The sequence below is a fragment of the Phyllobates terribilis genome, unplaced genomic scaffold (assembly GCF_046119375.1).
Source record: "Phyllobates terribilis strain yellow unplaced genomic scaffold, ASM4611937v1 Scaffold_5__5_contigs__length_657084704, whole genome shotgun sequence".
NCBI lineage: Eukaryota > Metazoa > Chordata > Amphibia > Anura > Dendrobatidae > Phyllobates > Phyllobates terribilis.
The window spans coordinates 463,664,068-463,677,551 of NW_027362765.1; positions in this window are offsets into that span (position 1 = coordinate 463,664,068).

Consider the following 13,484-nt stretch of genomic DNA (forward strand, 5'->3'; position numbering starts at 1 on the left):
AGCCACAATAACTGGGGATGGTAGTATATCTGGAACTACTTGATCGCGGTGATCAGGTCCCCAGGGCAGACAAAAGACTCCAAGTCCCCGCTAGTACTTGTCCACTGCATACGGGTCCCCATATTGACTCTCACGGCTCATGTCTTCCATCTCTTCATCATCATCGCCAATGCTCATTCTCAATACAGGCTGGGCTCCTGCCTCGTGATCACGGTGTGTCATCACAACTGATATATTCCCCAGCTCCTTACCTCTCATTTGCTGGGACGAAAATGGCGCCGGTCACTCTCTGACTACGTGCTTCCTTTTCGTCTGGCTCTGCCTCTTCATAGGCCGAGTTTCTGACACGACCGCCGCGTCACGCATCACTCTCAGCGGCTCCGCCTTCAGCCGCGCCTCCTTCCTTGGCGCACTGATACTCACTGGACCGGACTTCACTCTGCGCCGCGCCCTCTTCTTCAACGTACCTCCCATCCTGGGACGAATCTTCACCGCTGGGCCCATCCTCCTCTGGGCCGGAACTCGTAGGGGCTGGACATCTTTTCGCGCTCTCCGGCGCCGTCCACTCCCACGATAGGCGGTTCTTCTCCTAGACTTTACCGCCACTGTCACCATCTTGGAATCCATGCTTCGGGCCGCCATCTTTGGCCGCATGTCTTCCAACACTTTCTCTTCAGTGTTCTGCGTCGGCTCTTCCCCTTTTTCTTCATGCGAGGAGCTCGCATCCTGCCGACTACGCCAAATGTAAGGTGCCTCAGCGAGGTAGTCATGGGCGAGCTGTAGCCCCTGCTCGCTCTGGCACCCTACAGACAATACGTGTCCTCCCTCTGAAGTGTGGCTGTGTATGTGGTGCTCTTCACTTACTTCAAGCCATCCGATCACGGCCATCTCCAGGCATTTCTCTTCTGGGACCAGGGCAGCAATAAATTCAGAGGACACGATGTTCATAACCATAACTGTGACTTTACTTGGCGAAGAGGAATATGTACTATATTTACAGGCAGATATAATGGATAAGGCCCGACAGGCTATTTTCTCCTTCATAGGCGCTGGCAACATCTTCAGCCCTGGTTCCCTCTTTGAGTGAAGCATCTCTGTGACTCTATCTCTAGCCCAAGAGACTCTTCTGCAATACCAACAGTGTTACGGATCTGTTATCTCCCCCACGTCTTAGCCTGGAGTCCTATTTATCTTCCTCTGCTACCTGCAGACTAGAAGTGCCCCGGGTCCTCAATATCTCCGTTGAGTTTCTCCAGCCGGCTAACAGGACTCTTGCGTAGGGAGACTTTTACCCTGGTGATCCCACTGTCTGAGGGTATGGAACTCCCGTGTACCCTAGCAGCCACCATATGGTCAGGCTGCCCGTACAGTTCACTGTCCTATCTCTTACTCTTCATCCCTTCCTGCTTCTGGAAACTAAGCAGAGATTTTCCTAATGTGCCCACCCTCTGTGGACTGTCATCACACAGCATTAACCCCATCACTGTCTGTAACACTGCTAGCAGACTCAACCTGACATCTGCACCCAGGACAGTGGCATCTTGTGGCTGATTACAAGTACTGCAGCCCACAAGGAATTATGCCAGGAACAAGCTCTATAACTCTCAAGGCTTGATCAGGGCACTAAGTTCCCCATCTACTCTACTGACTGGACCACTGAAGCTAACCCCTTAGCTTGGCCTTCTGACAGTCCAGAGAGGTTTAACTACGGGAACGCTTTCTTTAACTACTTGAGTGCCAAAGGAAGGCTACGTCCTTCCCCACTATTACATTTGCATCAAGAATTTGTTGAAATTTTGTTGAATCCATTCTTCCCTTTATCTGTGAAATGCTTCCTGTGCCATTGGCTGCAACATAACCCCAAAGCATCATTGATCCACCCCCATGCTTAATGTTTGGCGAGATGTTCTTTTCCTGAAATGCTGTGCCCTTTTTTTCTCATTAAAGGGTCACTATTGACTTTTAGGATTGCTACTTCCTGTAGGCGGCACTAGAGTTCTGGTCCTCTTCCTCTCTGAAGAGACAATTTGCTTTTTTTCTCCACACATACCTTTGATCATTGTGACCAAAGAGTTCTATTTTAACCTCATCAGTCCACAGGACTTGTTTCCAAAATACATCAGGCTTGATTAATTGTTGTTCTGCATATTTCTGACTCTGAATTTTATGGTGAGGACCCAGCAGAGGTTTTCTTCTCATGACTCTTCCATGAAGGCCATATTTGTGCAGGTGTCTCTGAACAGTAGAACAATGTACCACAACTTCAGAGTCTGCTGAATCTTTCTGAAGGTCTTTTGCAGTCAAGCGGGGTTCTGATTTGCCTCTCTAACAATCCTACGAGCAGCTCTCACTGAAATTTTACTTAGTCTTCCAGACCTTATCTTGACCTCCACTGTTCCTGTACCCTGCCATTTCTTAATTACATTTCAAACTGAGGAAAGAGCAACTTGAAAACACTTGTAGCCTCCACCATTTTCAGAGTGCTAGGCAACTGCTTAGAAGTACCCATGGCTGCTATTTTTGGCACAAGGTTAGACAGGAGGCAGGCGTTTTATAAAACTGAGAAATTTGCATCACCTGTCCTTTCCTAACGACGATAGTGAACAAGCCATAACCATAACAGGCTAATTAAGGTCTGAAACCTTGGTCAAAGTTATCTGCGCAAACAAATCTCCAAGGGTGCCCAAACTTTTGCATCAGCCCAGTTTTGTTTTTGTAATTTTTAAAATGTAAAAGATGAAAAAAAATATATATATATATTTTTTTGTTGTTGCCTAAAATATAAATGGAATGTGTCATCTTTAAAGCGCACCTGTCAGCAGGATTGTGCTTAGTAAACCACATGCACTGTCAGGTGGGCACCGTTACACTGAGTAAAATGATACCTTTGATGATGAAATCCGTCCTGTGGTTCTTTAATAATCTTTATTTTCAGTTCTGCCATAATGAGATGCTCGTGCTTTGGGGCGGCCTTTGGGGAGGGGCTGTAGCTGGTGCTCTCATTATGTATGCCTATCTCTGGCCTCTGACAGGTCACTGTGCTTTCAGTCACCTGCCTACTATTTTAAATATTGCCTTTGTAATTTGTCTGCCAATGTGAAATTTACATGTCCCAAAATGGAAAAAGAATTTTGGTGCAGCAATATGATGCCGCTCATGGGCAGTAGCATCTCGGCAATCGAGAAATGCTACTGCGCAAGCGCGGGCGGCGGGGGCCATATTGCTGCAGGCAAATTTCTTTTTCCTCTGGCAAAATGGCGCCCGCACGTGTGCAGTAGCATCTCTTGACAACCGAAAGATGGTACTGCGCATGCGCGGGCGCCGGTGGCCACTTTGGGACATGTAAATTTCACATTGGCAGAGAAATTACAAAGGCTATATTTAAAATAGTAGGCAGGTGACTGAAAGCACAGTGATCTGTCAGAGGCCAGAGATAGGCATACATAATGAGAGCACCAGCTACAGCCCCTCCCTAAAGGCCGCCCCAAAGCACGAGCATCTCATCATGGCAGAACTGAAAATAAAGATTATTAAAGAACTACAGGACGGATTTCATCATCAAAGGTATCATTTTACTCGGTGTAATGGTGCCCACCTGACAGTGTATGTGGTTTACTAAGCACAATCCTGCTGACAGGTGCGCTTTAACCTTTAAAGATCACTTCATCTTCAACTTGCTTAACTGTTCACAATAACAGTAATTTTGACCAGGGACGCCCAAACTTTTATATGCCACTGAATGTATATCTGTATCTATGCAGGAGTTGCAGTTGTACACGGGCCCTGGAGCCTAAGGGGCCCAAATGGTCCCTTTTCATCCATATTAGACGACAACACTACTACAGACCCATGATACTTGGGGGCACAGGTGGAGATATTGCATTGATCTTCACATATTTTAATGGAGAAAGGCCACAACTCCCTGTGGTTTATACATCATTTTGCCATGTTTCTAATATAGCATGTGTAAGAAAGCCAAGGTTCCTCATATATTCACTCTCATACTATGATGAGAAGCAGCCACAAACCACAAAGTCTCTGCTGTTTCCAAAACCACCAGTAAATCTGAAATTTAGCTTAAAAGAAGTTCTTCCTTAGTACAGAAGGTGTCCAAGATGGAAGTTTACATAAGTTGATATGGGATGCCACACACACACGCTGCCACAGGCAGGAAAAACTACAAGGCATTCTACCGTTATATCACGTAGGAAATAAGTATTTTAGACTACAATAATAACAGTAACACGGATGCCTCTTCTGTAAGGACCTCTGGTTTGCAGCGCTGAGCAGCTGAATAACTGTGGGACTGTAGTGTGCCTACAACAAATCTGCCACATGTGAACTCTCTGAGTCGGTTTACACGGAGCAACTAAGAACAAGAAGTTCTCCAGTGAAAAACAGCTTCAGGAAATTCTCCTTCTTTGGGGAGTTTTTTTGCTTCTTGAAGCGGTTGTGAAGAGTTTTGAAGTGTTTTTTTGAAGAAGTCCCCCCCCCCCCCCCGGAAGCCTTAGGCCACGTTCCCACAATGAGCTTTTGATGATGCAGATTTTCTGCACTCATTAAGTAAAATAGGTTACTTGGTTATTGTTTTTTTTTTTTTAAAAATGCAGCTTCAAAAACTCATCTTGGAAATGTAGCCTTATGATTGGGCAGTGCCTAAATTCAAGCATTTTCCATCAGGAGATCCTTCAAAGAAGTGATATGCACATTTTTTCCCCAATAGACATTTTTCAAAACCTGAAGAGAAACAAAAAACCTCAACAGACTGAATATATGACAGTGAAGTGCTATTCTAATAGAAATGGATAGGAAGTATCTTTCAAGTGTTTCTAAAAAAAATTTTCAGGATTTTTTTTTTGTGGACCAGCTCACTTCAACCCTCCCCCCCCCCCATTGGGGCTGATTCATTAAGACTGGCATTGCACACGTCAGCCTTAACGACGGACTCGCTGAAATACGTTGTGCTAAGTTCATTAAGAGGCACAAGTCACTAACTGAATTTGGTGCATTTTCTCAGTGGCGTACACCTCCGTGCACTTCACCAAAAATATTGGAACTGGAGTAACATTTCTGGGGTAAAAATCACTGCCACTTTTGCCCAATCTGACGGGTAGACATAGCCACGTCCATTTTGGCCGGGCAGTTTCAAACTGGCGTGAAAGCGCCAAAAGATGCAAAAAGTTTGCGAACTCCGTTTTGCCACTTTTTAAAGTGTTTTGTGCCAGTTTTCTGGCATAAAAGCTGTGATGAATTGCCCCCATTGTGCACATACACACTCTACTTTTATCTTGTGAAGCATGAGCAGTTTACACGCGAGTGTGAAACGCAATGGGCCTGATTTATGAAAACTTGTACTCCAGAATTCTGGTGTAAAAAGCTTTCAAATGTTGCAAAGTTTTGGCACAACGTGAGTTCTCACCATTTTCGTCCCAGCTCTGACAAAGTGGGCTGAACTATGGGGCATGGGGACATGACAACATCAAATTCATGACGAGCGGTAGTGTTTACTATGCAATAAATCTTACTCCAATCTCCGAATGGAGTAAGATTTGTGGCGACGCTAACGCCACCTTTCAGACACTCCTGAATCATTAGGAGGTGTGCCCCTATTAACTCCAGCACAGCCTGTCAGCAAGACCCGCGTATAACCCACCGATCTAGATTCATTGGTGCCAATGTACATTAGTAAGATTCTTTCTTTATGATTACTGCCAATTACATGCAGTTGATTAGAACTTCTTTGTCTACTGGTGAAACTTAAAACTTGTGGGCCCCGGGGCCAAATTCTCCAACAATGACCCAAATATCACCCTTCTATAAAAGTATTGGCCTTCTGATATGAGCCACAGGGACCTTTTGGATCTCGCCATGTTTCAGGGCCATGGTATGACTACCACCGCTGTCTCCCTATAATTACAAGAACACAATCCATCCACCCGTGCACGTTCCCCAGTAGCCGGCGTTATCACGACACTAAAATTGGCTCGTAGAGCAATACCCTTACATGTTACAAACAAGACTTCAGAGTCTTAGAATATCTATAGCTTTAAAGAAAAGAAAAAAAAAAAAAGGTTGAAAAATAAATAGCATATAGTGTGCAACTGATAAACATTATTGTACTTATCTGGTAAAACATTACAAGCTGGAAAATTACATAAAAGTGTTTCAGTGGCTTTGAAATAAAGAACATCGCTTTTAGACATCAAAACACTAGACAACTAGAAAGAGATATATGCTTCTCCCTATGCAGGCTGACATATTTTTCCTTTTATGTGATGGATTTGTAAAAATAATCAAAGAGGTGGTAATACTGCATGTCACCACTAGATGTCAGCATAAGCTAAATTGTTAAAACATGCCAAACACATAATACAGTAGGTATGTAACTGCGTCAGCAGCGGTAATTGTAAGGAGTAAGACAGGTATTAATGAGAGGCCATGCCAATAACAAACTAATTATTCCTGAGCAGACACAAGATATCACATTGATCGGATTCAGTGTTTTTAGCCAGACGCAATAGCGTAATACACGGAAAGTAGATCAGATTAAGTCCGTTTGTCTCAATGAAGTAAGTGGCTGAATACTGATTTGGTGGAAGACCCCTATGGTTTGTTGAATGGGGATCCAGGGGTGGTTTATCCCCAGCCTTAGTTTACATTCATTCTTTGACCTTATATAATAATACAGCCAGAATAAATTATTATAGTCAGCACTCCGCTTGCCAGGATTTGCACTCGGAGCCGAGACCTTCCCAAGACGGCAGAAGGATTTCTTGTCTACAAATGTCACAGCCGATAATGTCACTTGCCAGATAAAGCAGCTGACAAGTGACCTGTTAGTAATGCCAGGCGGCCAGTGAGGACACGATGGGCTGAGCAGGTTAAATCTTCATTCTCCAGCTCCAGAACAAAGGAGTCCCTGTAATAATAGGGTTATGATAGACAACGAGCGCTACAATTAGAAAAGGCGAACCAACGAGCCGTCACTCCAGGAGACCATCTCTTGGAGCTGGGTAACCGAGGCTGATGGACGTGGCAGTCACATAGACCAAATAGTAAAGAGAATCCGGCATTCAAGGGAAGTATGGTGAATATACAGGTGCATCTCACTAAATTAGAATATCATCAAAAAGTTAATTTATTTCAGTTCTTCAATACAAAAAGTGAAACTCATTATATATAGTCATTACAAACAGAGTGATCTATTTCAAGTGTTTATTTCTGTTAATGTTTATAGAAACTGCTTGAAAAATGTTTTTAAAATCTGAAATGTTGGCCTACTGAAATGTATGTTCAGTAAATGTCCTCAATACTTGGTCGTGGCTCCTTTTGCATCAATTACTGCATCAATGCGGCAATGTGGCATGGAGGGATCAGCCTGTGGCCCTGCTGAGGGGTTATGGAAGCCCAGGTTGCTTTGATAGCAGCCTTCAGCTCGTCTGCATTGTTGGGTCTGGTGTCTCTCATCTTCCTCTTGACAATACCCCATAGATTCTCTATAATAGATTCTCTATGGCGTTATGGTCAGGCGAGTTTGCTGGTCAATCAAGCACAGTGATACAGTTCTTTTTAAACCAGGTATTGGTACTTTTGGCAGTGTAGACAGGTGCCAAGTCCTGCTGGAGAATGACATTTTCATCTGCAAAAAGCTTGTCGGCAGAGTGAAGCATGAAGTGCTCTAAAAGCTCCTGGTAGACGGCTGCGCTGACTTTGGTCTTGATAAAACACAGTGGACCTACACCAGCAGATGACATGGCTCCCCAAACCATCACTGATTGTGGAAACTTCACACTAGACCTCCAGCAGCTTGGATTGTGGCCTCTCTACTCTTCCTCCAGACTCTGGGACCTTGTGGAGTGTGTCAATGACTTCCTTCTGGACATCTGTCAAGTCAGCAGTCTTCCCCATGATTGTGGAGCCTACTGAAACAGACTAAGGGACCTTTTTAAACGCTTAGGAAGCCTTTGCAGGTGTTTTTTGTTAATTATTTTAATTTACTGATAATGATTTTTCTGCTTTATTGTCTGTAAGCCATAATCATTAACATTAACAGAAATAAACACTTGAAATAGATCACTCTGTTTGCAATGACTCTATATAATATATGAGTTTCACTTTTTGTATTGAAGAACTGAAATAAATTAACTTTTTGATGATATTCTAATTTTGTGAGATGCACCTGCACTTGTAACTCAGTGGTCCACTAAATTATGTATTTACAAATGTGACGTTTTGGTTGTATATTATCAAACACATCTAAGTGCGACCAGCACGGAGGTCGCACATCACTCAGCGCAGCCCTCTCATTTCTCTCTCTTCAGGCCCTGTGGTCACACTTAGATGTGTGTTTGATAATATCATACGACGGAAACGTCATATTTGTAAATACATCATTTAGTGGACCACTGAGTGACAATTATTATGCTGAGTGCTGGATTCTCTTTACGATTTGGTTTTACGGATTGGGATCCTATTAGAGCACATTCATATAGGAGTGCCGTACTCTACAACTATATATAGCTAGATAGACTGTCTTCAGAGCAGATTCTAATGTACGGTCCAAAAATCTGCAGCGGATCCATCAATGGAAACTGTTAAAGGGAAACTGTCAACAGGTTTTTGCTACCTCATCTGAGAGCAGCATAATGAAGACAAAGAGAAGCTGAATCCAACAATGTATCACTTCGTTTACTGGGTGCAGCCGTTCTGACACAATCAGAGATTTTAGATTTAGAATGAAGCAGAGCTAAGAAAGCTAACCCCGCCCAACTACAGCTAACCCCGCCCACACCAGGCGCTCTGTGTACGAAGTCCATACACAGTGAGCTGCTTATCACAGAAGTGGGCGTTGCTGGACTAGTCCAGTAATATTAATCTCTTAGTGATCAATCCTTCACAGTTAGTAAACTACTGCACACACATTGACAAGTGACACATCCCTGAATTCTGTGTTTCAGCCTCTAGATTACATAGCAAAAAACCTGCTGACAGATTCCCTTTAAGGTTGGTTTGACTCATAATCCCAGCGCTGCTATTGAGCATTTTTAGGCTCCATACAGCCAGGGACTCTGGCCTCCCCATCCCTCTTCATTATCATGAGGGGGGGGGGCAGCCGAAGCAGAATGACACACGGTGACAGCGGTCTGTTGAAAGTATGTAAGCTGGTATAAAATGATAAAATGACATGGTTTTGTTAGGAGAGCAGAGGGCATGAAAGAAATGCCATCTGGCAGGGGCATCTGTGGAGCAGCAGCCTTGTTGAAGACACTAGGTGGCAGTGGAACAAAAGGGTGGGAAAAACAGGGTCTCTCTGTTGGAAGTGGGCTGGGGAAGTAGAAACTGGGAGGAGATCCAACAGGGGTGGGGGTAAAGGTAAGGGAAAAGCGTGGGCAGGGGCTCATCTGGTGATGGAGACATGCCCCTTCCCAGCAATACTGCCCTGACAATTGTCCCTGGGCCTGAAATTTATGGTTCAAGTACCTATACACATATGCCTATGAGGCTGTTGAATTTGGCTCAAGAAACCTGTGGCCGTTCCAGAATGTCAGATGTGTGAAAACGGCCTAAGAGGAGCCAAGTTTGTCAGAACATCTGTTCTCTGATTAAATCCATATGAATGTGGATGATATAGAAGGTAGTGGGGGTCTATCGTTCTGGACACCACTTATGAGCTACCACAGAAAACCAAGATCCGATTATGTTCGTACACTCAGAAATGTACTTCTACATTTCTCTCAGATCAGACATCTTCATGCAGCTACACGAGTCTAACACTTCAACGTCCCTGGCTTGTATTTTAAGGGGCAAAAGAAAATAAAATAGCTTGTGACCAAACATAATTTAGGAAATTAGTTTGGAACTTATCGATCAAGCTCCATCAACACCAATTCTGCTATAACAGAGATATTGATTGGATTGGTAGAATTAAGGATTGAGTAGCTTAAAGGGGGGGGTCTACCTTAGAAATCATTGATCAAGATAAGCCAGTCAATCCCTTGATGACCTGGTAGCACTGCTCAAGCAACAAGAAATCACATTTGGAAGTTGTGTCTGATTGGGGTGCACTGAGGCGGAGCGATGCACTTCTAGCTTCTCAGCCTCGCATTGTATTTCCTACCTAGCAGCGCCCTCCCCTGGCTGATTGACAGGTTGTTGGCTAAGGTGCACAACCACTGACATGTCAATGTGCCAGGGGAGGGCGCTGTTAGGTAGGGCGTACCGCATGAGGCTGAGAAGCTGTAAGTGCATCTTCAATCCCCAATGCACTTCCAGACACAAATTCAAATGTGATTGCCCTCTACTGGAGCAGCGAATTGGGGATATAAAGGGATCAACTAGCTTATCTTTTAAATGGTTACATTGTTGTAGAAATTATTGGGGGGTGGAGAATGAGGGTTTAAAGTTTCTAAATGTCTCCCTCTAAGATTAGTCTACATTGGGCAGATATGTTGGGGTTTTCCATCCAGACTGCCTGAGTGGAAATCACCCAGCATATTACAGAAGCAGTAAAGTGGATGGGGTTTTCTCAAATCTAATTTACATGCTGCAAAAACAAACCCAAAAAATCAGTATGTCAATTTTTGATTCTTATCTGTTGCAGATTTTACCTATTGTCTTTAATGGGGGAAAGTCACTTCATCCACAAAACCCCTTTTTGTCGGATTGGCTGCAAATTCTGTAACTCCTAAAAATAATGCTGTTTAAAATAGAAAAACAAAACAAAAAAAAACACTATACTCACCCCTCCCCTGATGCTTCTGCGGGTCTGCATATAATCTGGCTTCCTATGATGACATCACCGACAACTTAATTTCATTAAAGTTGTAAAGAGACTGGCTAATATTTGTAAGAACTTAGGAGCATCATTAACGTTTGGTTTAATTGAGAACTGAAGATTGTTCTGGAGGCTGTGACCACGATGAGGGTTTTGTGGAAGACATATGTAATAATGAAGGTAAGTTTTAGGGACATGCATCTCTCCTTAGGCTATGTGCCCACGATGTAGAAATGCTCCGGATTTTTCCTGAGCGTTTCTGCATCTCCCTGGCAGAAAAAACACATGTGGATTGTACATGCGGATTGTACATGCGTTTTTCCTGCCAGGGTCAAGCGGATGTGAAGCGTTCTTCACATGCATTTCCGCATGCGGGTTGACAAGCGCTTTCCAAGCGATTTTAGCATCACCTGAAAAGTGCTTGACAACTTGGTCACACTATATAAATCCATGCAAGCGGCATAGATTTATATAGTGTGACGAAGTTAGTTAACAAAAAGAATAAAAATCGTAAAAAAAAAAAAAACATTATAGTTACCTTCCGATGGCCCCCGGTCTCATCCGATGCGTCCGATCTTCCCGGTGTCTAGCGGTTGTCTAAAAGGACCTGCATGACCCGTCACATGACTAAATGACGTCATGGCAGGTCCTATTAGACCAGGGGTCTCAAACACGCGGCCCGCATGAGGCCCCTCCGGCTGCTTCTTGCGGCCCGCAGGCACAGACCCCGTAACGATCGTGGCTCTCTCCAGCAGCCGCCGACATCAGCGCTGTAATGCAGTGTATTGCCACGCAGAGACCGGCTCTCTGCACAGCAATACCAGTGTCAGCCGCCGGCCTATCAGAGGCCAGCAGCTGACGTCTGCGTCCCAGCGCAGCGGCGTATGACGTCACTGCCATGCGCAGATGTCAGCTGCTGGCCTCTGATAGGCCGGCGGCTGACACTGGTATTGCTATGCAGAGAGCCGGTCTCTGCGTGGCAATACACTGCATTACAGCGCTGATGTCGGCGGCTGCTGGAGAGAGCAGCGATCATTACGGGGTCTGTGCCTGCGGGCCACAGGTGCAGAAAGGACGCCGAGGGAACGGAGGACAGGTGAGAATCTCTTTTTTTTTTTTTTTTCCTCTGTCATGTGAAATACAGCACACGGGGACCCTGACCGCAGTATGGGGGGACGGGGACCGCAGTATGGGGGGACCATGTCTGTAATATGGGGGACCATGTCTGCAATATGGGGGACCTGGATGGGGGACCATGTCTGTAATATGGGAGACCATGTCTGCAATATGGGGGACCTGGATGGGGGACCATGTCTGCAATATGGGGGACCATGTCTGTAATATGGGGGACCTGGATGGGGGCACCATGTCTGTAATATGGGGGGACCATGTCTGTAATATGGGGGACCTGGATGGGGGCACCATGTCTGTAATATGGGGGGACCATGTCTGCAATATGGGGGACCTGGATGGGGGACAATGTCTGTAATATGGGGGGACCATGTCTGTAATATGGGGGACCTGGATGGGGGCACCATGTCTGTAATATGGGGGGACCATGTCTGTAATATGGGGGACCTGGATGGGGGCACCATGTCTGTAATATGGGGGGACCATGTCTGCAATATGGGGGACCTGGATGGGGGACAATGTCTGCAATATGGGGGACCATGTCTGTAATATGGGGGACCTGGATGGGGGCACCATGTCTGTAATATGGGGGGACCTGGATGGGGGACCATGTCTGCAATATGGGGGACCTGGATGGGAGATCATGTCTGTAATATGGGGGACCATGTCTGTAATATGGGGGACCTGGATGGGGGCACCATGTCTGTAATATGGGGGACCTGGATGGGGGCACCATGTCTGCAATATGGGGGACCATGTCTGTAATATGGGGGACCTGGATGGGGGCACCATGTCTGTAATATGGGGGGACCTGGATGGGGGACCATGTCTGCAATATGGGGGACCTGGATGGGAGATCATGTCTGTAATATGGGGGACCATGTCTGCAATATGGGGGACCTGGATGGGGTATCATGTCTGCAATATGGGGGACCTGGATGGGGGCACCATGTCTGCAATATGGGGTACCTGGATGGGGGCACCATGTCTGTAATATGGGGGACCTGGATGGGGGCACCATGTCTGTAATATGGGGGACCTGGATGGGGGACCATGTCGGCAATATGGGGGACCTGGATGGGAGACCATGTCTGCAGTATGGGGGACCTGGATGGGAGACCATGTCAGCAGTATGGGGGACCTGGATGGGAGACCATGTCTGCAGTATGGGGGACCTGGATGGGAGACCATGTCTGCAGTATGGGGGACCTGGATGGGAGACCATGTCTGCAGTATGGGGGACCTGGATGGGAGACCATGTCTGCAGTATGGGGGGACCTGGATGGGAGACCATGTCTGCAGTATCGGGGACCTGGAGGGGAGACCATGTCTGCAAGATGAGGACCAGTTCAAAAGCTGTATAGAAAATAAAATGGTATCACTAAAAATGTCACTTTGTCATACAAATAATGCGGCCCCCCAAATTAAATGTTTTTCCGTGTGCGGCCCATATGCCCCTGTTTTAGACCATCACGAGCTGCCGGGAAGCCAGGATGCATCGCTATGGAGACCGGGGGCCATCAGAAGGTAAGTATAATGTATAATTTTTTATTTTAATTCTTTTTTCTTACAGGTACTA